Source organism: Sciurus vulgaris (genome assembly GCF_902686455.1).
Source record: "Sciurus vulgaris genome assembly, chromosome: 2".
NCBI lineage: Eukaryota > Metazoa > Chordata > Mammalia > Rodentia > Sciuridae > Sciurus > Sciurus vulgaris.
This window is the reverse complement of record NC_136462.1, coordinates 199,415,809-199,439,154: the sequence shown is the minus strand read 5'-3', so window position 1 is coordinate 199,439,154 and position 23,346 is coordinate 199,415,809. Positions and strand designations below refer to the sequence as shown.

Sequence of the window (23,346 nt, the reverse complement as noted above, 5' to 3'; positions counted from 1 at the left end):
GAGGGGCCTTAGCTGCTGCCTGTGGGTGCGTGGTGGGGCTGGAGGGAGGGAAGGAGGTGGTTATGGGACCAAGACTGGAGCTGTCTGGGGAACGAGGCTACGGGGTAAAAACAGTGACTCCTGGCCCTGGGCGAGGGAGCCTGGCAGGCTGCGAGTGGTGGTGCGTGGGGCTGCCGTCCCAACCCGCTCCTGTCCCTGCTGATTTCCGTGCCAACCTCTATTTGCATATCATCCCCTGGAGGGACTTTGGGAACTTTGGCTCCATGAGATCCTTGTTAACAGCTCAAAAGGCAAACGTGGATTTTTCCTGGGCATGGAGGTGGTGGCCTGTAACCAGAACCGCGCAGGAGGCTGTGGCACGAGGATCGCAAGTTCAAAGCCAGCTTTAGCAACTTAGTGAGATCCTGCCTCAAACAAACGAACAAACAACAAAATCAACCAACCAAACAGAAACAGGCTGTGGTGTCGCTCGTGGCTAAGCATCCCTGGGTTCCATCTCCAGTACCAAAGACCAAAACGAAACAAAAACTAGGGCTTGGGGGATTGAAGAGTGTACTTTTGGATTCACTGGCCTTGGCTGGCTCTCCAGCTGAGTGACTGGGACAATGCTTCTGATGTCCTCGGGAAGAACCTGCCTGTCAGCCAAACGCTCGGGAACAAGGAGAGTGGAGCTGTGGAGAGCAGCAGTTTTGAGCCCGAGGGCTGTGGGCTGGGATACCCTGGTTGGAATCCATGACTTTTTCCACCAATTCAACTGGAAACAAAGGTTCTGAGCAGGTTCTGACCCTTAGCTCTTGTACTGCGTCTGGACTAAGGCCCAGCGGCTGGCCTGCAGGGCCAGGGGAGAGCTGGGGGTCTCCCTGAGGGTATGCCTGCTGCTGGTGTGAGCCAGCATGCGGGCATGCATGTCCCCGGCTGTGCGACACCCGTCCACACCCGTCCACCTGTGAGCTGGCGTCCACACCCGTCCACCTGTGAGCTGGCGTCCACACCCGTTCACCTGTGTGCCGTGTCGCTGCGTATGGACGCGGAGGTCTGAGCCCGCTGTCTCCGCCACGGCGTATGCAGAGCACCTCGGGAGGCCACAGGCTGTGGCTGGAAGCTTGTGTGCCAGCCGTGGGAACTTGGCACTTCGCCACGCCCTTGGTCACCACCCCTGTGGAGCAGGCCGATTGTGCTAAGCTCATGGTGCTGCCCTGAGGGTGGAGTGAAGCCGTCCACTCAGGCTGAGCACGGCCCTGTGGGGCCCCGTGTGCTGTGCGGTTCATGGCTCCACCTGTCCCCGATGCTTCCAGGCTGAAGACACTGGGGTCCTCTGCACCCAGCACAACTGCACCCCAGGTGTGAGGAGATTCAAGCCCAGGGGGACACCTGGGCTGGAGCTGATGAGTGGGGACGTCCTGGGCCACCCTGGGCAGACACCTGGGGGTCCTTTCAGACTGTGGAGTTGTTTTGTCCCCGGCCTGCTCTGTCTATCCTCGTCCCCTGCACAGACACTACCCGTTTTTCATCTTCAGCACTTTGACTATTGTGTGTCCGCCGGGATTTTCTTTGTGTTCACCTGTTGGGAGTTTGCGATGCTTTGACACTCTATCAATCTCCCTTTTCTAGCAACTTGGGTACATTTTTAGCCACTGTTTATTCAAATGAATTTTTCGTTTCATTCTTCCTCTCTTCTCCTTCTGGGACCCTAAACACACGTCAGACTGTATCGTCCTGGGCCACAGATCACCAAGGCTGCTCATTTCTGGAGCCTCTTTGCCCTTCGGAAGGTAATTCCTATTGACCTGTCTTCAAGTTCACCCACTCTCTGCCCTGTTCCGTGTCGTGTTGGTACTGAGGAACTTTCAGTTTCAGGATATGATCTTCAGTCCCAGGCGCTCCCATCTGGTCACGTCTCCTCGATCACGTTTGCTCTCCAGATCCCCTATTTGGTTAGTCACCAAGACTCTTCTCCTTGAGTTCACTTAGCAGATCTGTGAAAGCTGCTCTAAGTCCTCGCCAAGCCCACGTCTGGTCTGTCTTCTTTCGGTTTCTATCGACTGATCTTTTTCTTCCCTTTAGATCATACGTCTTTTGTAGGACGGTTTTCCGTTGACTCCTAGGGATCGTGGATGCTGCACAGTGGGACTGGAATCCCACCGTCCGCCTCGCACGAGGATGGATTCCTGTTCTAGCAGCGCGTGGACCCCTGCTGGCCTCCAGCTTTTCCCAGGTGTGGTTTACGCTGTGCAGAGTGGGAGGCCCTCCTGGCGAGGCTCCGCCTCCCCGAGACCCGACTCCTACATGCGCCCCACGATGGCTGAAGGTCTGTTAGGTGAGCTCTCATCCCAGGTGTGGCTCTCATGCCTGGGAGGAGAGTGACGTCTCACTGGGGCCAGGTGTCAAGGAGGCGTCAGCAAGGTGGCCTGCTGTGGTTAGGACCAGAATGCATCTGCAGTGCGCTTCGTCCTCCAAGGCGTCTCTGCCCTCAGCCCCGTAGCGGCTACCCCCGGTAGACCTCAGACGCTCCGTAGCCTCACCCTTAAGTACAGTGGGGTCTGCGCGTGGGCCTCTGGGGTCCCGGCGGCACAGCTCCCACACCTCTCCCCGCCTCTGCATGTTTGTGTCTCTCTGTGTCTCCAAGTGTCTGTCTCTTCATGGGTCTGGGTCTCTGTGTGTGGAGACACCAGGTTCACCTGAACATCAACTTGGACAGGCCCTGCAGACCCCAGACATCCTGGTCAGCCAAAGGACACCACAGATTCCTCCCAGTGCAGATGCCCCAGGGAGAAGGAGGCACGTCCTGGTCCCAGGAGTTCAGGCAACGAACAATGTCTGTGCCTCTTACGGCACCAACACCTTCGCTGGAGGAAGACGTGGATCCCAATCAGGTTGCAGAGCAAAGTCATGCCAGGATGGACGTGGTGTTCCACTGAAACCAAGGAAGGGGAACTCCACTCCACAGGGTCCTGGGGCCACAGTGTCGTCAGCATCAAATGGAGACTGAGGCTGGAGGCTCTCAGTGGGCGAGAACCCCGTGTGTGTGTGTGTGTGTGTGTGTGTGTGTGTGTGTTGTGAGATTATTTGCTTACTATCTGTCTCTGCTCTGGGTCTTCCTGGTGGCAGGAATATCTGCCTTCATCTACCTCTTCATCCCCAGAGCCTGGTACGTAACAGGTGTACACAAAATATTTGCCGACTAAGTGAGTGAATGTGGCCTTCATCCTTGGGATTCCCCAACAGGAAGGCCCGTATCCCTCCAGCCACGGCCCAACGGTGAGTGTGGGTCCAGTGGACCTAGCTTGTGGCTTCGGGTGAGTGAAAGAGAATCATTGCAAATGCTTTGGGGAGATTCTTAGTTTGGGGTCTTTGAGCACAGAGGTGGGAGGGGCATCAGCCCGGTGGCCACTCCGCCTTGGAGCTTTTGGTCGGGGAAGTCCTGGTTTGGGGATTTCAGCAGCCAGGCAACTATAAGGAACTTTCGGCTCTGCTCACAGGCTAGGGAGCTGAGGGAGGCCCTCCACTTTCACCCTCCTGATCCCCAGCTCAGACTTTCCAAGACTTGCCGACCTCCTTCTAGTGGAAGCTGTGCCCTTGAGCCCTACTCTCCACGTCTCCCAGGCCTGCTCCTTGGACTCAGCCACAAAACTGCCTGGAGGATTACATGATGGACTTGGGTTGGCTGTTTTGTGCCTGTGTGCACGTGTGTGCATGTGTGTGCATGCAATGTCACGGGCACGTGAGCAGGGGCTTCTTCTCAAAGGCCTCCATGTGCACAGATGGAAGAGGGTAGGTCAGGCAGCCGTGCTCTAGGACAAGACACCCCCTGACTGTTTACTTGACCCACATTCTGTAAAGCGGGAACTCGCGCTGGATTCAGTGGGCAGTGCTGGTGTTGGTCACTCTCAGTTTTGTGTCCTCTCTGGGGCTTGTGAGCTGCGGCTGGAAGACTGGAGATGCGTGGACGGCTTACCCGTTGTTCTCTGCCAGGCTGTGCTGGGTTTACGATCCCGTGCGGGCCGAGTCCGAGAGAGGCAAGGAGCAAAGCTACTGGATGCCGGCACTGGGGACAGGCACGCCGCGGCCTGGGCCAGCTGTGCTGCCCAAGCCAAGCTACCAACAGCTCAGGCTCTGGGAGGGACATGAACCACTGGACTGGAGACACTCCAAGGTCACATTGAGGAGCGGTGTGGACGTGGGGTGGGGGAGAATTATGGCCAAATATGGTTAATATGCTAAATTCAGCACACTACTTTGTTGAATTTTTTAAAAATCAACTTTTATTTTAGAACAATGTTGGAATAATTGCAAGGGGCTGGCGGAGTTCCTATCCACCCAGTTTCCTGTCAACAATGACGCTGTCCAACTTGATGGGCCCACACCGATGCCCGTTGTTGCTGTCGTACTGTGTTTACTCAGATCTCCTTCGTCTCACCCAGCGTCTCGTCTGTTCCAGCCGACACAGGACACCAGGCCACTGAACTGGCTCAGAGCGCCCGCCCACCTGGCTCCTCTGGGCCGGGCTCTTCTCAGGTGCTCTCGTTGACGACCTTGACCTGTGGAGGAGTCCCACTGTGTGCTGCCCGGTGCTGCGCCCACCGCTGGGTGGCCGTGGACTGAGGACCTGGGTTGGGGTGGGGTCCTGCGGGCAGGTTCCTTCGCTGTTTTTGGTGCTGCATGTTTTGGAAGAGAATCGCTGCACAGCCCAGGCTTCAGGAGTGGGGTGTGGGCCCACCTGGGTGGTGTCCAGGGATCCGTGGAAACCAACGGGCGATTTGTTTGAGGAGTCTGTCTCTTCTTCCTGACTAAGGCTTCATTCAATCCTTTACTTCTAGTGGGAATTTAAGGCTGTTTGTTTAGACTTTGGAGTTTAACCCAGACCCGACGTCTTAGTCGGTTCTCAAGTCTGCGAGGCTGGAGACCAGGCTGACCGCGGGGTCCTTGTCTGGCAGAGGGGTCCGATCAGGTTGTAGATCGCTTCAATCGCACTTTGTCCTCACGTGGCCTTTCCTCTGTGCTTTTGAGGGACAGTGTGGGGAGAGATTTTTCCCTCTCTTCTTATGAGGCCATTGATCCCACCATGAGTGTCCCATCCTCACGACCTTGTAAAACCTTAAGTACCATCTAAAAACCCTATTTCCGCTTTTTTTTTTTTTTGAGATGGGATATTTCTCTGTTTCCCAGGTTGGCCTCAAACTCTTGATCTTCCTTCTTCAGCCTCCTGAACCGCTAGGATCACAGGGACAGATCACTGCACCCTGCAAAATCCCTATTTCCAAAAGGCCATTGTGCCGGCAGCAGAGCTTCAACATAGGAGCTGAGGGGACACCACACTTGGTCCGCGACAACTCCCCTAGTGCGCTGCCCGATGGCTCCAGCCTCTGCCGCCGGAGCTGTTTCGGTTGGGTCCTGGGCCTCTGGTGTGCACCCGTGGTCTTGTGGACATCCGACTTGGGGTGCCCTAAATATTTGCATAGTTGTATGTGGATATCTGTCTCCCAGGTGAGTAACACAACTGTCCCTAAGCACTGGGCTCTGTACCTGGAACAGTGCTTCCACTGCGGTAGGTGCTTACGGTGCTGAGGCTGCTGTATGTGGATCTGGAGTCGAACCCTTGAGCCACTGGGTGGCGCGTGGCGCTTTCTCACTGTTGGAGTGGGAGGCTGCTGTTAGGAAAGAAGAATAAACTAGAATGCTCTGTGGGTTAAGGAGGAGATTTGGAGACAGGATGTGAACCTGCGTTTAACTCAGTGTGGATACTGACAGCTACACATAAATATTTATAGATAAGTAATAAACAGTGAATCCTGCGCCATCAGTAGAGAGGCTGAGAAGCAATGACACCCAGTGACAACAGAGTGACAAGTCAGAGCTCAGAGCCCTGACAACAGCGTCTAATACCATTCTCTAGTGAAAGGAGCCAGGAGCCTGGCACGGTGGCACACAACTGTCATCCCAGCAACCCGGGAGGCTGAGGCAGGAGGATGGCAAGTTCAAGTCCAGCCTCAGCAACTTAGCGAGACCCTGACTCAGAATAAAAAATATAAAGGGCTGGAGATGTGGCTCAGCGGCTAAGCGCCCCCGGGCTCAGTCCCTGGTACCAAAAAGAGAAAAAGGGAACCAGGACTCTTTGGGGGAATCGGAATTCCTGGATCACAGTGGGGCCGTGAGGAACTTTGTGTGCAACTGACCTCCAAGGCAGCGGGCCACGTGGCATTCTAGGAGGTGCTGGGAACATCCCAGGCAGATCTGGTCTTGCCAGGCTTTGGAACGCCATCCTCTTAGGGCAACACGCTCACACCTTTCTGTGAAAGGTGGTGAATTCCAGGGCTTTCACTGTGAGTCCTCTGCTGCCGTGAAGCTGAGCATCTCTTCCGGGGCTGAGATGTCCTCTGTCTATCTTTGTTGACCAGATGTCTTTTCAGATCTTCTGCCCATTTAAAAAAAATTTTTTTTTTTTTTTACTTATTTTTGATTTTTATGAGTTCTTTGTATGCTTTGGCTATAAGTCCTTTACCAGATGTGTGGTTTGTAAATATTTTCTCCTAATCTGTGGCTTGTCTTTGAGTCTCTTAACAGTGTCTTTCTCAGAGCAAATTTTAAAAAATTTAAACAAAGTTCAATTTATCAATTTTTTTCTTTCATGGATTATGCTTTTGGTGTCTTATCTGAACATTCGTCACTAAACCCAGGGTCTCTAGGATTTTCTCCCACAGTATCTCCTGGAAGTTGTATCATGCTGCATTTTAAACTCATGTTTAAGACCTGTTTCGAGTTAGGATTTGTGAAGGCTTTGAGGATGGGGTCTAGATTCATTTCCTTTGCTCATGAATTCCAAGTCGTTCCAGTGCCATTTGTTGAAAAGGCTATCTTTCCTCCTTTGAGTTGCCTTGGTTGAAGAGCAGTTGACTGTCTCTGAGTGAATCTGTTTCTGGTTTCTAACCTGTTCATCGACCTAGGCAGTTATTCTTCTGCCAATATTACCCTGTCTTGACCATGGTAGCTGTTAAGTCTTACAGTTTGCTCTTCTTCAGCTTTGTGAGGCTATTCTGAGTCTTTTGACTTTCTATATAAACTATAGTGTCAGTTTATTGATTTGTATGAAATATCTTCCTTATATTTTAATTAAGATTGCGATCTGTCAATCAAATTCAGAATCGATCTCCTCACACTGTTGGGTCTTTCAATACATGAGCATGGAATATCTGTCCTGTTTTTAGATTTCCTTGATTTCTAGTTCTGCACATGGAAACTGTGCATGTTTTATCTGAATTCTACCTAAAAATTTTGCGCTGTTTTGTGCTATTTTAAAAATTCTTCTGATATTTTGTGTTTATGTGGCAAGTAGTTGTATATATCTACAGGGTCCAATGTGATATTTCGTATATACAAAAGGGGATAATTCAATCAAGCAAGGGACCTGTCCTTCAGCTCCTTACTTATCGATGTTATAAGGAGACACTTCCTGTGTGCATACACACCTTGTTATTGGCTTTGCCAGCCTGCTGTGCGGCCGGTCTCAAAATGTGTTCCTCTGAAGTATCTGAACATATTTGGTCCTCAGCACCTCTTTTCCTCTCTCCCAGCCCTTGGCTTCTGGTAGTTATCATTCTGCTTTCTACTTCCATGTGCAACTTTAAAAATTTTTTTTGGTAATATTGCTTGTATATAAAAAAACAGTTAGGCATGTAACTGTGGCCGAGTGGTTAGGGTGATGGGCTTGAAAAGCAATTCACTTTCATACATTTGCCTTGTATTGTGTCAACTTGATAAAACCACCAAATAACTCTACATGTTTGGGGTCATTCTTTGGAACTCTGATCGTGTCATCTGAGATTCTATTTCTCCCTTGGCCAGCATGTTATTTCCTTTTCTTGTCTTACTATGAGGACTTCTGGTGTGGATGTTGAATAGGAGTGGCGAGAGGGGACTGGACCTTGGTTGCAATTCCAGGGGAAGCCCATGGTTACCGTGAAGCGTGCATCCCGCATGGGCTCTTGGCATCGCATGGAGGAACTCCCCTCTACTCCTTGCTTGCTGAGGAATCCACCACGGGTGGGCACTGGAGTTTGCTGAATACATCTTTCCATCAGCCGGTAGGGTTGTCACCTGCTCCCCTTCTCCCTGCTGCTGGGTAGGTGGGTTGTGTTCACTGGTTCCGGGATGTTAAACCAGCCAGGAGAGAGAGTTGCTTGTAGTGTTCCTCTAACACACTCTCAGGAGGGGTGGCTCATTTCGTTTCTGATTTTGCCTGTGCCTCTTTTTATCTCCCTCCCTCTTTCTCTTTTTCTTGATTAGCCTGGTCTTAAGTTTATCAATGTTTTTGATCTTCCCAAAGAATCAGCTTTTTATTTCAGTGCCTTTTGCTGGTGCTTTATGGTTTTTATTTCCATTGCTTTGTGCCCTAAATTTTGTTATTTTTTTTTCCTGTTTGCTTTAGGCTTAAATTGCTTAAATCCTTATGTAATTTGCTGCAATGTAATCTTGGGTGAGCAGCTGCAGATCCTTCTTTGCTAACATAACCACTCGATGCTGCAAGTTTCTCTCTGAGCACCACCTTTGCTGAGTCTTACACAACCCATTCGCACTCAGTGAAAATATTTAAAAATGTTTCTCAATTTATCCTGAGACTTCCTTATTACTATTTATATTTAATGTTTTTGTATTAAAATGTAATATATAATAAGATCTAATATACATTATAATAACATGCATGTATTTGTGTATAAGATATTTATATGGAATATATTTATATTAAAATAAAAGTTGCACTTAATATCTTTATGGTTATTTGGTAGTTCTACTTGGAGGATTTTCTGACTATCTTTTCACTATTGATTTCTGGTTTAATTCCATCATGGAATCATACTTTGTATTGTTTCTCTTCTCAGTTTGCAAAGATGTGTTTTATGGGCAAGAACATGTCTATCTTGGTGTGCGTTCCTGTGTGATCCAAGAGAATGTGCCTTCTGCTGTTTTTGGATGAGGAATTCTACGAATGTCATTTAGATCAAGACGAGGGACGGTACTGTCCAGGTCACAGTGTCCTTGCAGGTTTTCCGCCTGCTTAGTCTGTCAGTCACTGACATGGGTGGCAAATCTCCAAACGTGACAGTGGATTCGTCTGCCTCTGGTTCTGCTTCCGTCTTGCATTCTGTTGCTCTGCTGCTCACCGGTGCCATGGGGAGTCCACGTATCTCCTGGTGAACTGACCCTTTGTCATGACGTGGTGCTTCTTCTTCCTGGCAACTGTCTTCCTTCTGGTTCTGCTCTGTCTGAATTAACATGGCTGCCCCAACTTCCTTTGGATTAAGGTCGGCAAGGAGTTCTCTACCTCTTCAATTTTAACCTGTAAGCATCTTTGTATCTAACGTGCACTTCTAAAATACAAGGCACACTTGGGCTTTGTTTCTTATCCACTTGGACAATCTCCGTCTTTTAATTGCTATAGTTGGACCACTCACATTGAAAGAGATTATTGATACATTTTGATTAATATCAGCCGTGTGTGTAACTTCTTTCTCTTCATTGCCCGAGACTTATTTTTCTGCCTTCTCTGGTTTTAATTTAATATTTTATGAGATTCCATTTTACCTCTTCTCTTAATGCATCAATTATGTGTCTTTTAAAAAAATTTTAGTGGTTGCTCTTGAGTTACAATATACATTTGTAAGTAATCTAAGTTCATCTTAAAATTATCCTATAATACTTCCTGTGTGATGCAGGCATGTCGCAGCAGATGGTTCCTCACCCTCCCTCCTGTCCTTTGTCACACTGCTGTCATTCATGTCATGCATCCATATGCTAGAATCACTTGGTACGATGTTCCTGTTTGTTATAGGCTGAATTGTCCTAACTCTCAATGTGACCATACTTGAGGGTAGGAAATAGGAGGAGATAATTTGGTTAAATGTGGTTTTAAGGGTGGGTCTCTGATCTGGAAGGACCAGTGTCATTGCAAGAAGAAATTCCAGAGTCAGTCTCTCTCTCTTTCTCTCTCTCTCCCCCTCCCCCTCTCTGCACATGCATGTACCAAAGACAGGCCACGTGAGGATCATTTGTAAGCCAAGGAGTGTGCCTTTACTAGGAATGAATCACCTTGAACCCTGCTCTTGGACTTCCAGCCTCCAGAACTGTGAGAAAACTAAATTGCTGTTACTTAGCCCCATAGTCTGTGGTCTCTGTTATGGCAGACCAAGCGACTAAATACATAAGTATCACATAGAGTGATTAAGAATAAGAAAAACAAAAGATCTGCTTTCATTTGTCTTTTCTGATGCTTCCCCCTCCCTTTTCAAATGTAGATCCAACTTCAAGACCTCTGTCTTTCCCTCAGTCTGAGGGCCATCTTTCAATCCTTCTTGCAGAACAGGCCTTTATCTTTGACCTTGTGTGCCTAGGAAAGTCTATGTCTCCTTCATACTGGAGTGATAATTTAGCTGGGTATGAAATTCTAAGTTGGCTTTTATGTCACTCAACATTTTGAAGAGTGTGCTGTGTTCTTCATGTTTTCATGGTTTCTGGTATGAAGTCGCCATAATTCTTATCCTGCTTTCTCTAGTGCTAAGGTTCTCCCACCTCTGACCTCTCTCAAAATTCTCTCTCTTTGGTTTTCTGTAACTTCATGTGATATACTCAAGCATAGCTTTGTGGCATTCTCTGAGTTTCCTTAAGATATAGTTTGATATGTGTCACTGATTTGGGGAAGTTCTTGCTCATTACTATTCAAATCTTGTTCTCTATTTTCTTCCTTTCCTTATCTCATTCTAATTACATGCATGTTAGATCTTTTGAAGTGTTCTGTTCTGTTTTTATCATTTATTTTCTCTTCACATTCAAGACTGGAAAGTTTCTAGTGTTGTTGTTTCAAGTCCACTAGTTCTTTCTGTGGCTGTGTCCAATCTTCTGAGGAGATCATCCAAGGTACTCTTCATTCCTATTAGAGTGTGTTTGCTCACTAATATTTTCTTTTGAATATTTCTTAGAATTTTATTTCTCTGGTTATAGCATGTCACATATTATTTCTGACTACATTTTATTTTACAGTGCCTAATATATTATTTATAGTGATTTTAAATGTCTTGTCTAATAATCTCGACGTCTGTATCATATCTGAGTCCGGTTCTGATATTTGTTTTGTCTCCTAGACTGATTCCCTCCCCACCACCACCTCTTTGTGCTTTCTGATTTTTTTGAAAGCCAGATAGGTCCTAACTGGCAACAGGGATTGTGCTAAATAGACCTCTGGTGAGAGGATTTAGTTATTGAGGTTCAGAGTAGGGCTCTTAGCCTTTGCTGTGGCCGCAGGAGCCAGTGGCTGTAGGCTCCTCTGGTGCCCTGGCTTTTGGACTTCCCAGATCCTCCTCAGGGTGCCCAGGGGTGGGGCTCTTCCTCTGAGCTCCGCTGTGGTTACTGAGCGGTTGGTGTGGAGGGACACCGTGGGGAGCGAGTGTCTGGACCTCCGGGTGAGATCTGGTCTGTCCGTGGCCTGTGTGTCTGGCCTGTGATGTTCTCCAGTGTCCCTGATCCTCAGGTGAGGCGGGAATGCTGGCAGGGGCTGAAGTAGGAGCCTGCCCTTCCCAGCAGGGGCGCGGCTGGGGCGAGGTCTCTGCGGAGGAGGCTCTGTCCTGGAGAACGCTCTGGGTGTATTTCATATGATTCACTCTTCCTCTTCCCCATCAGAGCCAGCAGGGGAGTCTTCTCCAATTTTAACAACGAGAACATGGGGAGTCCTGGGGGCAAATCCATGAATCGTGAACCCCTAGGACTGTAGCCCCGGGAATCTGACTTGCAGCTGGGGCCTGCGCAGCCTGCACAGTCCATCCAAGCCTCCCCTACGAGGCACGGCTCCTTCAGCTTCTGGAGAGTCTGGAGTCAGACTCTCCAGACTCCAGGGTCTCGGCGAGCCTGGGGTGGTGGCCAGTACTGAAAGCCCATCTCTCTGATGAGCCCTTGATTTCCAGGTCGCCTAGCTTTCTGTTGCAAGGACCGGAGCTCCGGGCTCTGAGCTCTCTGCTCAGCAGCCAGGACTGGGAGTCTGCGACGTTTCACATCATGGGATCTTTCCTGATGTGTTCTTGCTCTTTTTTTTTTTTTAGAGACCACAAAGAAAAATTTCAGGAGGAGGCGACTTGCAGATATCGGTCATCAGTGGAGCTCCTGATCCTGTTTGGGGGTGACATTTGCTTCATTTGTCACAGAGATCCTGTCCCCAAAGAATCAATATTCCTAACTGAGGAGTGGTGAGGTTGGGTCGCTCCACCTGCTGTGACCAGGCATGGCCCTCTCTAGCTCAGATGCCAATGGTGTCCCTGGGAGTTGAAGCCACCAGTCCCTCTCAGGCTGTTCTTTGTTGGGACGTAGCTGAACTCAGAGGAATGGCTGTCTTCCTAGCTGCTGCTCACACCCATCCTCAGAGAGAGGCGTAGGGCTTTCCATACAGCTGCGACATGAGACCAAGACTCTGAGCACCCTGCTCTGGGCCTAGAGTGGGCTCAGCAAGTTTTCTGTAAAGGATACAGGCATGTATTGTCACTCTGGGGGGGTCACACGGTCTGCTTCAAGCCACTCCACTGTTGCAGCACAGAAACACAGACAGCATGGAAGTAAGTGGGTGTAGCTGGGTTCCAATCAGTCTACTTATAGACGCTAGCATTAGAGCATCATGTCATTCCCATACGGCACAAAATATTATTCTTATTTTCATTTTTCTTTAATCATCAAAAAAAAAAAAAACAAACATTATTGGCTTCTTAGGTCCATGAGCGGCATCTTTCCCATACCTCCCTGCGCCTCACGACAGCTGTACCAGTCAAGAAAGAGGGCCTGGCTGCATTTTGCCGTTGACAGGACAACTCGAGCTTTTGAAAGTGCATAAGACGGGAGAGCTAGTGGGTCCCCACTGATGCTTCTTTAAAATGTAAAGGTCACTCCATGAGGTTAACCTGTGGAAATATTCCAAACTTCCCAGTACGACTTTTGTCCTGGAGCAGTGGGAAAATAGAAGTGGGGACGGGCCTGAACCCAGGTGACAGCAGAGTTCAAGCTCAAGGGCGTAAAGGGCACAGCCAGTTAGAAGGTCACAGGCCAGACTGACAGTGTCGATACTTCCCAAGACCCGATCAGCAAGGTAGTGACGATGCCCCTGTCCAGTAGCTATGTGGGCCCCCAGCCTAGCGCGCTTAGATGGCAACTTGCTGCCGGGTCCCTCTCACCTTGAGGGAGTTGTAGCTCTTCCTGTGAATCTCATTCTTCAAATTTGCAAGACAAGAACTCAGAAAGGAGCTGGTGGTGAGCTTCTGGGGCCTGCTGCAGCTGCTGACACCCTCGGAGTCCTGGGGACGGCGCTGGCTCGAGGCCCTGGCAGGCTTCCCCTGCTGCGGTCGGCTGCTGGCGCTAGAATGGGCTCTCCCAGCCGGCCGGCCGCAGAGTCAGGCAGCTTACGCAGAACCACCTGCCAGCAGAAGCAGCGGTCAAAACTCTGACTCAAACTCCGCTTTCAAAAGCACCTACGGTCCCTGCACGTGCGAGCAATTGTGGGAACTTGCGAGGACGGCAGGAAGGGTCGCTCTTTTCTTTGTGGAGAAACCGACATTTTCTGTGGACTCTGCCAAGCTCCCACTGAGATTTCGCGGATGGAGCCAGCACCCGGGAGCCCGCGGCGCTCTCCGTCGAGGGTCCTGTGACTGCAAACGAGGCATAGGTGCTGGTGACATGGTGTCTCCGCCAGCGGCTTGGCTGTCACACAGCATCCCTTAGTGCCTGGAGATGGCCCAGGGCTTAGTGGGTAGGCTGCAGGGGAGCCTGGCTTCTCTCCAGCATCCCCGCTGGCTCCTGAACCACGGCCGCTTCAAGCAAACCCCTGCAGTGCCGGGGACAGCAAGAGGGAGGCCTGGGGATCTGCCTTGGAATTCGCTGGGTTCCACTACTTTGGTGGCCCACGCAATTGCTCTTCCCATCACTGCTTTTTGTTTCAGATTCATGGCAGTTTGGAGGGTGAGCTCCTCGGTGGACCCAGCCTCAGTGTTCCTAGAAACAAGGACTTAAGCAAGTTCAGTGCTGGGCTTGGGAACGTGGAAGTACCCGCATAGCTCCCGAGGCTGACGTCCGGGTGTGCACAGGCCCCTTCTGCAGGCTCCGGAGAGCTGTTTCCTGCCTGGCCCAGTCTCCAGGGGCCGCCGATGTCCTCGACTCTGCCCCTCGGCCTTCTCTCGGGCCGGCAGTGTGGCATCGCCCAACAGCTCTCGTGTCTGTTCCCTCTTCCCTGTTCTCCCATGAGGACCTGTGACCACGTGAGACTCACTTGCATAGTCCCAAATAATCCCCGATGACCCTGCCTCTCAGGGTTCTTCACGTAATTACATTTCAAAACCTCTTTGGCCATTTAAGGTGACGTAGTCACAGATTTGTGGATTAGGATGTGGACATCTTTGGGGGGGGCATTATTCTGCTACCAAAAAAGCATTTAGCATTCCCTTTCCCTGAACTAGTGGGCTAAGGACGTCATATAGGAACAAGGCCCCAGTAGCAGGTGGAGTCACAAAGTTAGAGTATGTGATTAGGAAAGTTTTGGTCACAAGGAACAGAGACCCACTTGAGTAGCTTAGGCAAAAGAGGCAGTTTGCTACTCTTGGCATCTCGAGACCAGGGACTAGAGCCAGAGCCCAGGAAGACCCAGAACCAGGAAAGCAGAAAGGTCCTAGGGTTAGGGACGCGTCGTCTCCAGGGCCTCATGTCTGCCCCTCTCCTCCTCCTCTGGACCAGGGAGGTTGTCAGTCTGGCCACTCAGGCTGCCCGGTGATAGGAGCTCCCTCTGGCTCTGGAGGCTGGGATGGCCGGCAGGGTGCGCAGGGCCGGCTTCCCCTCAGACCTCTTGCTTTTCAGATGGCGTCTTCTCTCCTCGTCTTACAGGGTCATCCCTCTGAATGTGTGCTGTGTGCAGATGTCCTCTTCTTGTGTGGACGCCAGTCGTATTGGGTTAGGGCCACCCACGTGATTCATTTCAGTTTCGTTATCTCTTAAGACCCCACCGCCCTGTACAGTCTCTGGGATCGTGGTTAGGAATTAACAGATTGGGGGGACACCCCTCGGCCCATTGAGTTCTCTCCTCTCCTCTGAGTCCCTGGCCACCCACAGCTCCTGCTTTACCTGTCTTCAGGTGGCCAGTGGTGACCACCTAGCCCTCAAACACCACATCCACGCCACTCAGGGAGAAAACTCCGAGTCTGACCTGGGTGTGGCAGTCAGCCTTGTGCTAGGCCACGCTGGCCAAACGTTAAGGCTGTGACAGACGCCCCGGGTCTCAGGCTCACCTAAGCTTGCTCATTACTTGCCCAGCCAGCGTGGGCTGCCCGAATGTCGTTCCACACAGCCCTTGTCCTTCCCAGCAAGCCTGCATGGAAATGGGGGTTTTGCCCAGCTTCGTTAAACATGCGGCTTTGCTCAGCTTAGCGTCCACAAGGTGAAGGTCAGAAGTGGTCTTGAAACCGGCGGGCAAAGCATCTATTTCCTCTTCAAGCTAACAGCTCCCAAGTGTCACAAGCAAATGACTTACTGAGCGTGTCATCATTTAGGGTGACCATCTGGCTTTGTTTTCCTGGGATGAGGGACTTGCATTTTTCAAATTGGGACAGTCCCAGGCAAACCTGGATGAGTTGATCACTCTACTGTTTGTTCAAATGCATTTTTGCAGTAACTGAGATAACTCGAATTCTCCACTCTGGAACTAAGGAGAGACAGTGGGAATCTACCCTCCGCCACATCTGCTCCCCTGCAGACAAATGCCTATTTTCTGAGTCTCATTGATTAAACTCTTGTTTGACATCTGGCCTGAGGGAAGAATCCCTCCATGAGTCTTACTGGGCCAGGCATGTGCACCCTGCTTTCTGACAATAACGTGAATAGATCTCTGATTAAGAAATTTCAGTTTAAAATTTAGACATCTAATTTCTCCCCCAAAATCAAGAGATCTGCCAAATCTTGTCTGTATTTCCACGTGACAGGTGTCTGGAGTCGGGGGCAGGCTTCCCATTTTGAATGGGGCTGGGGTCTTCTGGTCGGTGCACTTACCACATCCTCTGTGTTCTCTTTCATCACAGGCCTGGCTGCTGGGGCAGGGGAGTTGGCAATAGGTGTTTTGACTTCGACCTGACCAAGCTTAGGAGAAGAAATGTCAGTCTGACTTGTTCTAGAGAAACACTGATCTATTTGGGGCACTTGAAAACTGCAGCCCCATTTTAGTTCCCAGGATCTACTGTGACTTCCTGGGAAGAAGGAGGCCAGGGAAGAGGCAGCTAGCAGGGTAGAGGTTGGAGACCATCTTCTCTCATGATTTTGGGTCGATTAAGCCCATATTCTGCTTCCTCCAGCCTTGTAGTTGTCCCAGGGAGTCTCAGAGTGACTCTGAATACAGACTGGCCATCCACTTGTCACGTTTCTTAGCAACGAGAGCTCTGGTGCTTTGGGGCTTGTCTTGGAGAGTCAGAACTTCCCATTTATCATCTGAAAAGGAGGACCTGACACTTACTTCCAAGGCAATGCCTGGGGCTTGGGGTGTATCTAAGGTTCATCATTGTCCACTTCTCATTTTGAATGAAAAGCAAGAAGAAAAAAAGTATCCAGGTGGGGTGGTATATGCCTCTAATCTCTAATCTCAGGAGGCTGAGGCAGGAGGATCCCAAATTTGAGGCCAGACTCAGCAGTTTAGTGAGGCCCTAAGTAAGTTAGTGAGATCCTGTCTCAAAAAAAAAAAAAAAAAAAAAAAAAAGAAAAAGAAAAAGGGATGGGGACTTTGTCCAGTGCTAAAGCATCCCTGGGTCAATCCCTGGTTTCAAAAAAAAAAAAAAAGTCAGATTGTGGTAAAAATATTGGAGAATCATTAAGAAAATGTTGGTGTCCCAGGTAAACTCAGCCCTTCTGACTAGTGCAAAGCTGCCGCCCAGCTTTGCCTGACTCCAATTAACCCTTAAGACAGTTTGGGGACAGAGAGAGAGAGAGGAGAAAGAGAGCCCACAAGCCCCAGACCTGTGGCCTAGTAGTTTACTAAGCGTGGGTGGCAGGTGCGTGCTCCAGGGTCTCCCCAGCCAGCAGCTCGACAGCAGTTTTCTCTGAACACATGAGTGAGGAGTCCACCAGGAGCTGGCCGGGCAGGTGTGAGGCCACGTCACCAGGAGGTCTAGGGCGAGATGGGACTGACATATTAGCCATTTGCCAAGTAAATGTCTCCAGGAGAAACTGCCCCGAGGTGGGAGGGAGTGGCGGAGGAAGTCCCCGGGGGCTGATTTCAGTGCTTGGGCTCTTCCTGACCCACAGAGAGCCCAGGGCATGAATGAGGCGCACCAGCAGGTGGTGCTGGGAGGGAAGCACATGCAGAGGCAGCAGAGTGAGTCCTGAGCAGAAGCAGAGGTGACTTTCAGGGGTGTCCGTGAAGCCCCTTGGAGCCACACACCACCCCTGAGCCTATCACAGCAGCTGGCGTTCTGGAGGGCAAAGGAGGGACGAGAACCTAAAGGTGAGCCCCCAGAGAAGGCCTGGCACAGTTCACGGGGGCAAGTGGGCACCAGGCAGGAGAGTAGAGTCCTGCGGTCAGCCAAGGGTCTGGGGCAGGCTGATTGGGTGGTGTCGAGTCTTTCCGATCAGCAGCAGGGACATCTCTTCGACTGGGCTGGGGTCAGGTGGTGGCTCCTGGCCCTTCCCACACTCATGCTCTCTGTGGAGGTGGGTGGCCAGGAAGGGGCTCGTCTTGGCTCCCGACGACTCAGCCACCCGTTCGCCCTTTTCCCTGTTCCTGCCTGTCAGCATCAGATAATCACACAACTCTTCTTGAAGCTGGGTGGCGACCACCTCTTGCTGACTGTCTCGTGGTTTTCTGGTGCGGTGCGCGGGCTCCCCAGACACTCCCGCACACAGGAGGGAGAGGCCCGAGCTTGTCTTTGCAGCTTTGAGGAGCAGCCTCTGTTCACACACGTGTTCTTCATTTCTTTTTTTTTTTTTTTTTTATATTTTTCAGTTGAACCTTTATTTCATGTATTTATTTTTATGTGGTGCTGAGAATCAAACCCAGTGCCTCACACATGCTAGGCAAGCGCTCTACCACTGAGCCACAACCCCAGCCCATGTTCTTCATTTCTTGCAGCCTGTGGGCGGGTTTATCTAAGCACTTACATGGGAGGGCGAGACTCTTGGACCAAGCTGAAAGGGCATTGCATGGGGTTGACTGTCCTGGGGCCAGCTGTCAAGGGACTGAAATGTGGAAGCACTCTTCTCAGCTGGGACCATGCATGGACCCTGGGTGTTCCTGAACCTGACAAATCCCATCTCACCTTCCTTCTGTCCACGTCACCTGCCCTGCACGTTGCTGCTGTGCTCTGAAATTTGCCAAGAAACTCAGGAGCTTGGAGCATGCCAGGCCTGGACGCAGTGGCCTCTGAAGGTGTCAGATCCAGGGCTTCCCAAAGCGTGGCTGCCTACTGCCTCTAGCTCACAGACGTGGCTCCAAATCACAGGAACCACAGGCTGAGAAAGCCTTTCTCTTTCTCAGGTTTTTAAATCCCTCTAATAATTTCAAAGATAGTTTTGTCTTAGAGTTGATATACTTTACCATCTCACTAACATTTGTTGCCTCTCTTTTTAAAAAAGAGGGTAGGACAGAGGACGTAGGTGGGGCCAAGCCACTAGAGGTGGGTTATGTTTAGAAAATTTTCTTATATTTATGATATGGCTATTTTCTTCTTATTCAAAGTGATGCTTGTTTTTCATTTAAGATAGTAATTTAAAATTTACTTTAAAATACATACAGGAAACAATCAGTTCATTTAGAGGACACTAGAAAACTTGCTAGCCGACTGCAGGGGGCTGGTTAAATAAATGACTAAATCGCTTCAAGGAAACAAACACTGAAATGGAGCAATGGCAGATTACAGTATTGTAAGAGCATTCTGTTCTGTCCGGCCTGCCTGGGTGGTGGAGGTACACTAAACCGTACCAGGGCTGGGAGTGGTCCCTGTTGGCTTTGTTGTTATTAGTATTTGATAGAACACTTGCAGAATTGAATTTCTAACCTGCTTTTCCAGGACTGCACACCGGTCTTAGCTTCAAAACTTCCTAGTGGGTGACTTTACGTAAACCAGCTCTGTTTCTTGGTTTCCTTATGTGTAAGATGGGGATGGAAGCAGGGCTTTACACCACAGGCACCCCGGAAATATTCAAACCTTCTTGGTATCAGTTTAAAAAGTTTTATGAAAAAGTCGTACCTTGCTCATGGTTATTGCAACGCTGATGTCAGGCAAAGGGAACAAATGAAAATGTTTTTAAGAATACAAGGTGTGACAGAATGTCATTTATTTTATCATTTTGTCCTAGGATGGTGATCTGGGTTCTGCTGGGACCAGGACACGGAGGCTCAGAGAAAGACCCAGGCGGTGGCGCATGCGCACAGCCACACCCAAGCCTGCCCTTGGCCCAAGTCCATCCCTGGTCCTCGTTGCTTGTAGTTTTGGAAGTGGGAACTCTGGTTCGCTCAGGACTTTGCAAAGGAAGGAATGGGAGATGAATTTCCCCAATAAATATCCCTGAGCCTGTTTCCCTGGGACAGGTTGTCTTCTCTGAGGCTCTTTTGAAAAGGCAACTGAGAATGCTGCATGTGTCCTGGGAAGTCCCCCTCTTACTCTCTGATGTGGTCCCAGCAGCCTGTGCGGTTGATTCCAAAGAGCAGAACCTTCCCCGACCAACCCCAAGTCCGTGGAATGCGTCCTTCCTGCAGGATCAACCTGCGATCACCTTCCTGGTGGCAGCCAACGGAGGCCCCGCCCATGGGGAGGGGAGGCAAGAGCACCAGCGGCCCCCTAGCTGGCCTCTTGGAGGTCAGACACTCTCGAAAGGGCCACAACCAACACCAGAAAGAACCAGGAAGCCGAGATGGTGCTTCGTCTGTGAAGCTGGCCTGGGCCTGGACCATCTCTGAGTGGAGAGCTGGGAAGTCCTGGGGGAGGGCTGTGGCTTCTCACCAGAGAAGCAGGGAGCCGACCTCTTCTTCCCTTGTTCTGTGGGGACTTCAGCGGCCTCCCTTCTGAGGACATCTCTGGTGTCCCCTCCCAGAGTCCAGCATCGACGACCATGCTGGCTTGTTCTCAGGATGGTGCCGTGAGGAAAGCCATGCTGTTGTCCCCAGCTTGAAGGCGAGGAGGTGAGACTCTGAGAGATGTGGTGACCTCCCTGGGCTCACCTGAGGACCCCCGGTTCCATGTGGTGAGCTGTGATCGGAGGTCAAACTTTTCGGCTTCCAGTCTTTACCTGGACTGATCTGCCATCCTGCCAAGAGCCTGGTTCTTAGGGAAAGGCAGGTCTGTCTCAGATTGTCCTGTGGGAGCCCAGAGGGGGTGTGGTCCCCAGGGCGCCGTGGAGGGCCGCTGAGGCCGAGGTGCAGACATCCCACAGCTGTGGTTGAGGAGTGGATACCTGCTTGGCCCTCCTCCCCCTTTCCTTCCTTCCCAGCTCTTCCTCCTTCCTTCTCTCTCCTTCTTTCCCTTCCTTCTTCCTCCCACAAACATTTATTGAGCACCTACTGGCCCCACATTGAACACTGTTGTAACTCCAAGGGGAACCGACCTGGCCCTTTTCCTTGGAGGGGGCACAGGCTGGTGAGAGACAGACTTGTCACCCAGTGAAGACCATGCAGGGTGGCAGTTGCTCTAAGTGTGAGGTCTCCTGGGGACGCAGATCACCAGTGGCCTCCTGTTGTTTGCCGGATGGCTGGCGGGTTCTATTCCAAGTGATGCTGTGTTTGTACCCATCTCCCTCGAATGTTTGATCTGTTGCAGTAAAACATCCTCTCTCAATGCCGGGTGGCGAGAGCTCTTCGATTCAGTGATTCAGACGGAGCACCTCAAAGTCAACGCCGGCTGCAGGACCCAGCGTCCCTGGCCAGCCTCTGGGTGGGAACATGGTTTCTCTTCACTGGTGAACCAGGAGTGCTGGGAAGCAGACCCCTCAGTGGTCGGGAACAGTGTTCCTTGGGGCAGCAGCAGGTTCACCCACGGGAGGACTCGTCCCAGGCCTGGCCTCCTGCATCCTTGCTCACGGCTCTGTAGAACTCGTGGATTAATAGCAGACTGGAGTCTGAGCAGCACGGTGAGTAAGCTCAATCTGTTCCACATCAATACGACTCTGTTCCACAGCAGCCTCCCCATGCCTGGGCCCGTGGAACCTTCTCAATGCGCAGTCATGCACTTGTCCACCTGAGGGTTCTCAGCTGCACCACTTGGCAAGCCTGCCACCCACGGGCCTGGACAGCCAGGAGGTGCGCGGCTCCCCACAGGTCAGGGAAGGCGCCTTGGGGTGGGCTGCTCTGGCGGGCCTGGTCCTTCGCACCCTGGCCTCTGGCCTTCGGATGCTGCCTGCCACCTCAGACTGGCTTCAGGGCAGCGGACAGCTGAGGTGGAGCCTTGGTTCTGCGCTGGGAGGGAGGGAGGGACTTCTCCACCACCCGGCATGGAAGTCCTTTCCCCCAGACCGCTGATGTCATGGGCCAGGGGAATGCACAGATGGGCTCGACCTGGGGCTGCCCAGAGCCATCACCACTGGCTGAGACTACACATGACCCTCCCCGGGGCCTGGGAGGGGTCCGCTTCTCTGTGGACTGCTCGGCAGTAGGTGCCGTTTTGGAGCCAAGTAGGGGCAGGTTGGCAAGGAGGAAGCTGAAGAGGAGCCAAGGAAGTCCATTACTTTGGCTAAGAAGAAAATGTTAACAAACTCGAGAGAGGAGATGACTTGCAGGCTGGAATCTCTGCCCCAATGCTTCATGGTATCTGTAGGATGACTAGACGCCTTTCCCCTTTTAGAAAAGTTGGTGTCTGTCTTACGCACGGCGAGGTGCACGAGGCTCACAGCTCACCTTGGTAAGTCCCTACGCACAGCAGCCACCAGGTCACCTCCCAAGGCCCTGGGTGCCACTTCCCAGTCAGCACTCCTCTCCTCCCAGAGGCAACCACTGCGGGTCAGACTGACGCGAGGGCTTTTTAAGAATCCCGGCATGTGAGTCAGCTTTGTCTCTTCTCGGGTGGTAAGTGAAGGGAATTCTGCCTCATCTGCTTCTTTGGCTTCACACGTCGGAGGTGTTCATTCACCCCATTGTGCACATCAGTCTGGTTCTTATCTATCCCTGCATCATACTTTTTGTGTGAATTTGCCACAGTTTAATCATCCTTTCACGGGTGGATAACTTCACTGGGGAATTTTAAAACACACTCCTCTAAATAATTATTCAATTGGAGAGGAAATAAAAACTTAAGTTTTAGCTTATTTAGATATTAATATATGATAGCAATACTTTGGATGCAGCCAAAGCCATGAATAGAGGACAATCTATAGCCTTAAATGTTTTTATTGTATATTTTAAAAGAACGCGGGCCCAGGTGTGGTGGCACATACTTGTAATCCCAGCAGCTCGGCAGACCGAGGCAGAAGGATCATGAGTTCAAAGCCAGCCTCAGCAACTTAGCGAGGCCCTAAGCAACTCAGTGAGACCCTGTCTCTATATAAAATAAAAAAGGCTGGGGATGTGGCTCAGTGGTTAAGCACCCCTGGACTCGCTCCCCAGTACCAAAAAATAAAAAAAAAGGGGGATATGAATTACTAACAATTCAATTAAATAATATAGAAAAGGGACAACAATATAACTAAATCAGAAAACATAAAATTGTATTATTAGAGGTTAATGTGATTCATTAGGAAAACCAGTGAAGTGGAAAAGTAAAATTAAGGGTTGATTCATAAAGCAGACAACCATATTATAAATTTGTACAATAAAAAAGTAAAACATCTGCCACCAAAAAATAAGAAATGATACAACATTGTAAGATTTAAAACATATATTGAGAGTACTTAAAAATCCAGAGAAATGACAGATGACTTTCTTGAATAATATAAATATGCAAAATTTTTTAAATTAAAAAAAATTTTTTTAAAAAATCCCCAAATAGACCAACTACCATAGAAGAAATTTAAAAGTTTATCAAAGACACACATTTTAAAAATCCTTTAAAGGGATTTGATTTTACTTGGATGGTCTCAAACTAATCTTCAAAGAAGAGGTCATTCATTTAAACTTCTATCAGACCATTGAAAAGAAAGGAATCTTTTCAACCAATCTTGATGCTGACGTACTCAGGACACCTGCAGGTTCACACCCAGATCGGGATGGGCAAGGGGAGGACCCCTGGGTGTCCAGCTCTGTAGTAGACATCACCACCGGGAAGGATGGTCTCACTTTGGCTGCCAAAGGCCAAGAACTGAATGATGGGTCTGATTTCCTAATTTTTCTATGCCAGCAGTGAATGCATCTTTTAAAAGACCCAACTTGGACCAAAT

General features: G+C 50.2%; 2 long non-coding RNA genes across 2 annotated transcripts; both read left to right on the top strand.

Annotated features, from left to right (window-relative positions):
• Positions 1–1,035: 1,035 nt before the first annotated feature.
• On the top strand, positions 1,036–12,743 carry LOC306653588. Its single transcript, XR_013761764.1, has 2 exons — positions 1,036–1,772; positions 12,081–12,743. It is a non-coding gene; the product is annotated as an uncharacterized lncRNA (long non-coding RNA).
• Positions 12,744–16,833: 4,090 nt separating this feature from the next.
• Positions 16,834–22,379, top strand: LOC306653589. Its single transcript, XR_013761765.1, has 4 exons — positions 16,834–17,491; positions 19,342–21,108; positions 21,819–21,875; positions 21,959–22,379. It is a non-coding gene; the product is annotated as an uncharacterized lncRNA (long non-coding RNA).
• The last annotated feature ends 967 nt before the right edge of the window (positions 22,380–23,346 follow it).